The sequence below is a fragment of the Theropithecus gelada genome, chromosome 2, assembly GCF_003255815.1.
Source record: "Theropithecus gelada isolate Dixy chromosome 2, Tgel_1.0, whole genome shotgun sequence".
Classification (NCBI taxonomy): domain Eukaryota; kingdom Metazoa; phylum Chordata; class Mammalia; order Primates; family Cercopithecidae; genus Theropithecus; species Theropithecus gelada.
Window position 1 is genome coordinate 139,259,381 of NC_037669.1, and position 6,700 is coordinate 139,266,080.

The following is a 6,700-nucleotide window of genomic DNA, read 5'->3' on the forward strand; positions in this document are numbered from 1 at the left end:
TCAGAGTAATACTAGTTTTATATAACGAATTGGGAGTTGTTCTCTCCTCTTCTGTTTTTTGGAAGAAGTTACGTAGTCTTGATGTGATTTTTTCTTTAAACATTTGGTTGCTTTCTTCAGTGAAATCTACTAGGTTTGGAGATTTACTTTTAAGGGACTTTTAAGTTACAAAATCACTTTTCTTAATAATTACAGGTTTATTCAAATTATTTCATATTGGATGAGTTGTATTAAGTTTATGTTTTCAGAGGAATTCATTTATAAAATTTTATTTCATAAGGAATTTCACCTCTTATGTACATAACTTATCAAATGTTTGTGTGTAAAGTTGTTTGTTGTATTCCTATATTGTTTATTTGATGTTAGGAGGGTCTATACTATATCACTTGCTTCGTTCTTGATGTTGTCATTGTCTTCAATTTTTCTATTTCAGTCTTAACACAAGTTTCTCAATTTTAGTGGTTTTTAAAAGAGCTATCTCTTTGTTTCACTGATTTTTTTTCTGTTGATTATGTGTTTTCATTTTTACTAATTGCTGCTTATATCTTTATTATTCTTTCCTTTTGATTGTTTTGGATTTATTTTGTTATTTTTCTGAATTCTCGAGTGAGAGCTTAAATTATTGATTTGAGTCTTTTCCTCTTTTCTAATTAAGAATTTAGTTTTATAAATTCGCTTCTCAGCACTGGTTTAGCACTGCTTTTGCCACTGAAAGTAGGATTCTGGGTTAGTGGTTTTATTTTTCTTTCAGCACTTGAAAAACATTGTGCCACTTCCCTCTGGCCCTATGGTTTTTAATGACAAACAGACCATCTTTCAAATTGCTTTCCCCTATAGTTTAGGTGGTGTTTCTCTTTTGCTGCTTTCCACATTTTTTATCTTTAGTTTTCAAAAGATCACTGTAATGAGTCTTGGTGTAGATCTCCTTCTGCTTCTTCTTTTCGATGTTCTCTTGGGTTTCTGAATCTACAGATTTATGTCTTTTGTCAAATTTGTGAAGTTTTTGGCCATTATTTCTTCAAGTACTTTTTTAGCCCTACCCTCTTTCTCTTCTTCCGGAATTCCAACAGCATGCATGTTAGTTCCTTTGTTAGAATCCCACAGGTCCTTGAGGCTTTGTTCATTTCTTTTTCTAACTTGTTTTCATATTGGGTAGTTTCAGTGTCCTACTTTCATGTTCACTGATTTTTTCCTTTGTACTGCTACTCTGCTGTTGAGTCCATCTACTGAGAAGGTTGATTTTTTTTTTTTTTTTTTTTTTTTGAGATGGAGTCTTGCTCTATTGCCAGGCTAGAGTGCAGTGGCATGATCTCGGCCTCCTGTAATCTCTGACTTCCTGGTTCAAGCGATTCTCCTGCTTCAGCCTCCCAAGTAGCTGGGATTACAGGCACATGCCACCACGCCCAGCTAATTTTTGTATTTTTACAAAATTTAGAGACAGGGTTTCAGGGTTTCACCATGTTGCCCAGGATGGTCTCGATCTCCTGACCTAGTGATATGCCACCTCAGCCTCCCAAAGTGCTGGCATTATAGGTGTGAGCCACCACACCCAGCCAAGTTTGACTTTTAAAATATTTTGGTTATTGTATTTTTCACTTCTAAAATTTCCATTTGTTTCTTCTTTATATATATTTTTTACTGAGATTTTCTACTTCTTTGCTGAAACTGTTTTTTCATCTGTTTCAAGTGTGTTTGTAATTGTTCATTGAAATATTTCTATGATAGATGCATTAAAATATTTGTCAGATAATTCTAACACCCCTGTTATCTCGATGTTGGCATCAGTTGATTGTCTTTTTTTCACTTAGTTTGAAATCTTCCTGGTTTTTGGTATGATGCATGATTTTCTATTGAATCCAAAACACTTTGGATATTCTGTTTTAAGAATCTGAGTCTTATTTAAACTCTGTTTTAGCCAACTTCCTTTGACACTGCTCTAGCAGAAAAAAAAGAGAGGGTGACACCTCATTACTCCTAGGTGGGAGCCATAGTTTAAGTTCTCTACTCAGCCTCTTTGACACCCACTAGGAGGGCTCCTCATTACTGGTGGTAGGGATGAAAGTTCCAGCTCCCTAGCAGGCCTCCACTGATTCCTCACTAGCCGAAATGGATTGGACTGTCTTGTTACTATTCCCTCTCAGGCCATCTACTGACATCGCAGGAGTGGCCTCTTCCCCACCGTGGGGTAGGAGAAGTCAGGACTCTCTGCTAGCTTTCCACTGATGCTGAAGAGAAAGGTAGGGGTGGGAGGTTAGGCTTTTACAGCCCAACAAGCATTAAAATCCAAAGTTTCTACTTGTCCTTTTCTGATACTACCCTGCAGCAGTCTTAGGCACCTCATTATAGACCGGTGAGGGTGGAAATCCAGGATGCCCACTTGACCTCTGGGAACAGGGGGTAACATTTCTTTCTGAGTTGTTTGGCTGGAGTAGAGCAGTTATTGAAAAGTTTCCTGTTTGATATGCTGCTCCTTCCCAGTTCCTTTGGTTCAAAAGCAGGTGTTGTTGGAGCTTTTTCTGTCTGTGCTCATTGGCATGTTCAGGTTGCTGGTTTCTTCAGTTCCAAGTCTGAGATTTATGAGGCAAAAAGAAAACTCAAGGAACTTACCATCATGCCATTCCTTAGCTCTTGAGATCCATAATTGATTTACTTTCTTCTTTCCATCAGCCAGAATCTTCTTGTGTTCATTTCATATAATGTTGAGGGTTTTTAGTTGTACTTAGTAGCAGATATGGGGAAAAGTATGTCTAATCCATCTTCCCAGAAGTAGACGTTTATCTTTCATTCTTTTCTGACTTGTCTATAGGACATTTCCTTTTTGGAAATGGGCCCCATCATCTCTTCAAACTTAACTTGTCCATTTATGGAAATACAAAGAGACCCATGCCTTGACCCTTACCTGAGCCACACCCTGGGTTATGGAGAGAAGATTACAAGAATAATATGTTTGGGTACTCTGAGCCCTTTCTCCGACATGTGATCCAGGGAGGCAGAAAACCTCCAAAATAGAAATGACTGTGTGGGATCTAAGGGGACGTTCTAGGAGAACTCACAGGGTACCCCATGCCCATCTCATGCCCCAAGAAAAAAATGCTGTTAGCCTAAGAGGGGTATGGAGTCCACCCAGCAGAAATGAAGGGATTTCTGTGAATAGCCACAAGGGTGACTAAGCAGTACATTGCATAGAGATAGTCCACCTCACATGCTGCCAGCACTGAGAAATAACAATATGGACCAGCATCCCTCATTTCAACAACTTCACCCTGTTATGGACTCCAGTCACAGCTTCAAGGAGAAGGGCAGGGGAATTGAATAAAGTGAAATTAAATTTCTGATAGTTTAGTAGAAAAGAGGCTTAAAATAATTAAGCTGAGCTATGAAAAATAGAGCGATATTTCTTACACAGGGGCTGGAGAGGCTCATACACTATTTTCATGCTTTTTAAACATTCTCCTGCTCCCCTTTCCAGCACCCTATTTCTTGAAGAGTCACTACAATTATTCTTGATTCTCCAGGTAGAACCTCAGTTATCCTAGAATTTTCCTTTCCTTTTCTCCATTGTATGTAGACACCACTGCTAATTATTCCTCCTTAAAAATATTTTGTGTTTCTGCCTCTTACTTTACCACCACCATCATTCTTTGAATGTCATGCTTAGAGCATCAGTGTCTTAGCTGGTCTCCTTGTTCCCCTTGCCAGATCTCCAAACTGTCATTCCCCTGATGTAAAACTTTTCATCGCTTTGTATTGCCTGCTGCAATAATGCAAACCTCTCTGTTTATTCCTTTACAGTGTGGTTTTATTCTGCCTCATTACACTTAATTTCTTCCATCCACTAAACCACAGTGAATCTACTTTCTCCCATTCTTCCTCCCAAGTCCATCCTCATTCCACTAGATTTGCTCATTTTTTCCTTCTCTTTCCCACTTCCCAAAAAAGCAAACCTGGAGTTTCTTCCTTTCTTATCCTTAAATATTAAATCCTATTCCACCTTTACATTCAAAGTAGTAACAATTTTCTTCATGAATATACTTCCTTAGTGTACCCTAGTTCAAGCAGGCACTTAATTTGAAACAAAACAATTCACAAATGGAGAATAGTAGAGAGTAAATTATATCAAGAAGCAGCTATGAACATAGCTTTTCTCTCTCTCTCTCTTTCACACACACACACACACACACATGCACACACAACTTCTTTTCATGGCCTTACCAAATAATTCATCTCTCCATGTGGTTTTTCCAGCATACGGTTTCAGGGTAGTCAGCTTCTTATGTGGTTGCTCAGAGGTCCAAGAGACAATGTTCCAACCAACAAGGCTATATGACCCTTGTTGTATGTGGCTATGATCTAGTATCAGAAGTCACAACATATCACTTCTGCCATATGCTGTTGGCCAAAACAGTCACAAACCCTCTCAGATTCAACAGGATGGACTGTAGACCCTAACACTTAATGGGGGGGATGACAATGAATTTACAGCCATGTTTTAAAACTACTGCCAAAGCTCTAAATCGCTACCTAAAGCCAACCTATTTCCCTATCCCTGACTCCATCTAAGGACAGACAATCTACCTGAATTATAGAAAAATTTATTGCCAAAGTTCCTACTAAAATGTCAATTATTTCCACCCTGGGATCTTTCTAAAACTTGCCTTTTTAATTTCCATAACAGTATAACATCTTTGGTACAAATTTGCTTATAAGCAAATTCTGATCTTTTCTTCTCCACTCAGTTCATTCAGCTCCCCTCCCACTTCTAAACTTATCTTTTGATGCTACATCTTACCCTTTCTTTGTATGCATTCTGGAGACACAATTCTTTCCAAAGGAAACTTCTGTAACCCCAACCTTTCCTTACAAAAATCTGCTGACAACTCCTCAGTAAATATTTCCCTCAGAACTTGAAACAAAGCTATCATTTGACCCAGCAATCCCATTACTGGGTATCTACCCAAAGGAAAATAAATCATTCTATCAAAAAGACACCTACACTCATGTCTTAATCACCACACTATTCACAATAAAGATATGGAATCAATGTAGGTGCCCATCAATGGTAGATTGAATAAAGAAAGTGTGATACACATTACACCATGGAATACTACACAGCCATAAAAGAGAATGAAATCATGTCTTCCGCAGCAACATGGATGCAGTTGGAGGCCACAATCCTAAGCAAATTAATGCAGGAACAGAAAACCAAATGCTGCATGTTCTCACTTACAGGCAGGAGCTAAACATTGAGCACACATAGACATAAATATGAGAATAATAGACTCTGTGAACTACATATTTGTCAGTTTTCACACTGCTGATAAAGATATACCTAGGACTGGGTACATTGTAAAGAAAAAGAGGTTTAAGGACTTAAAGTTCCATATGGCTGGGGAGGACTCACAATCATGGCAGAAGTCAAGGAGGAGCAAGTCATGTCTTACATGGATGACAGTAGGCAAAGAGAGAGCTTATGTGGGGAACTCTCATTTTTAAAACCACCAGATCTCATGAGACATATTCACTATCACAAGAACAGCATGGGAAAGACCCACACCCATGATTCCATTACGTCCCACCAGGTTCCTTACACAATATGTAGGAATTCAAGATGAGATTCGGGTGGGGACACAGCCAAACCATATCATTCTGCCCCTGGCCACTTCCAAATCTTATGTCCTCACATTTCAGAACTAATCATGCCTTCCCAACAGTCCCCCAAAGTCTTAACCCATTTCGGTATTAACTCAAATGTCCACAGTTCAAAGTCTCATCTGAGACAAGTCCCTTCTGCCTATGAGCCTGTAAAATCAAAAGCAAGTTAGTTACTTCCTAGACACAATGGTGGTATAGGCATTGGGTAAATACAGCCATTCCAAATGGGAGAAATTGGCCAAAACAAAGGGGCTACAGGACCCATACAAGTCTGAAATCCAGCAAGGCAGTTAAATCTTAAAGCTCCAAAGCTCTCTCCTTTTACTCCATGTCCCACATCCAGGTCACACTGATGCAAAAGCAAAAGGTGAGTTCTCACAGTCTTGGGCAGCTCCGTCCCTGTGGCTTTGCAGGGTACAGCTTCCCTCCTGGCTGCTTTCATGGGCTGGCGTTGAGTGTCTGCAGCTTTTCCAGGTGCACAGTGGAAGCTGTCAGTGGATCTACCATTCTGGGGTCTGGAGGACAGTGACCCTCTTCTCACAGCTCCAATAGGTGGTGCCCCAGTAGGCACTCTGTGTGGGGGATCTGACCCCATATTTCCCTTCCACACTGCCCTAGCAGAGGTTTTCCATGAAGACCTCACCCCTGTAGCAACCTTCTGCCTGGACATCCAGGTGTTTCCAGACATCTTCTGAAATCTAGGAAGAGGTTCCCAAACCCCAGTTGTTGACTTCTGTGCACTCACAGGTTCAACACCACATGGAAGCTGCCAAGGCTTGGGGCTTGTACCCTCTGAAGCCATGGCCCACGCTCTACACTGGGCCCTTTCGGCCATGGCTGGAGTGGTTGGGACACAGGGTACCAAGTCCCTAGGCTGCACAGGGCAGAGGGACCCTAGACCCAGCCCACAAAACCACTTTTTCCTCCTAGGCCTCTGAGCCTGTGATGGGAGGGGCTGCTGTGAAGACCTCTGACATGCCCTGGAGACACTGTCCCCATTGTCTTGGGGATTAACATTTGGCTAATTGTTACTTATGCAAATTGCTGC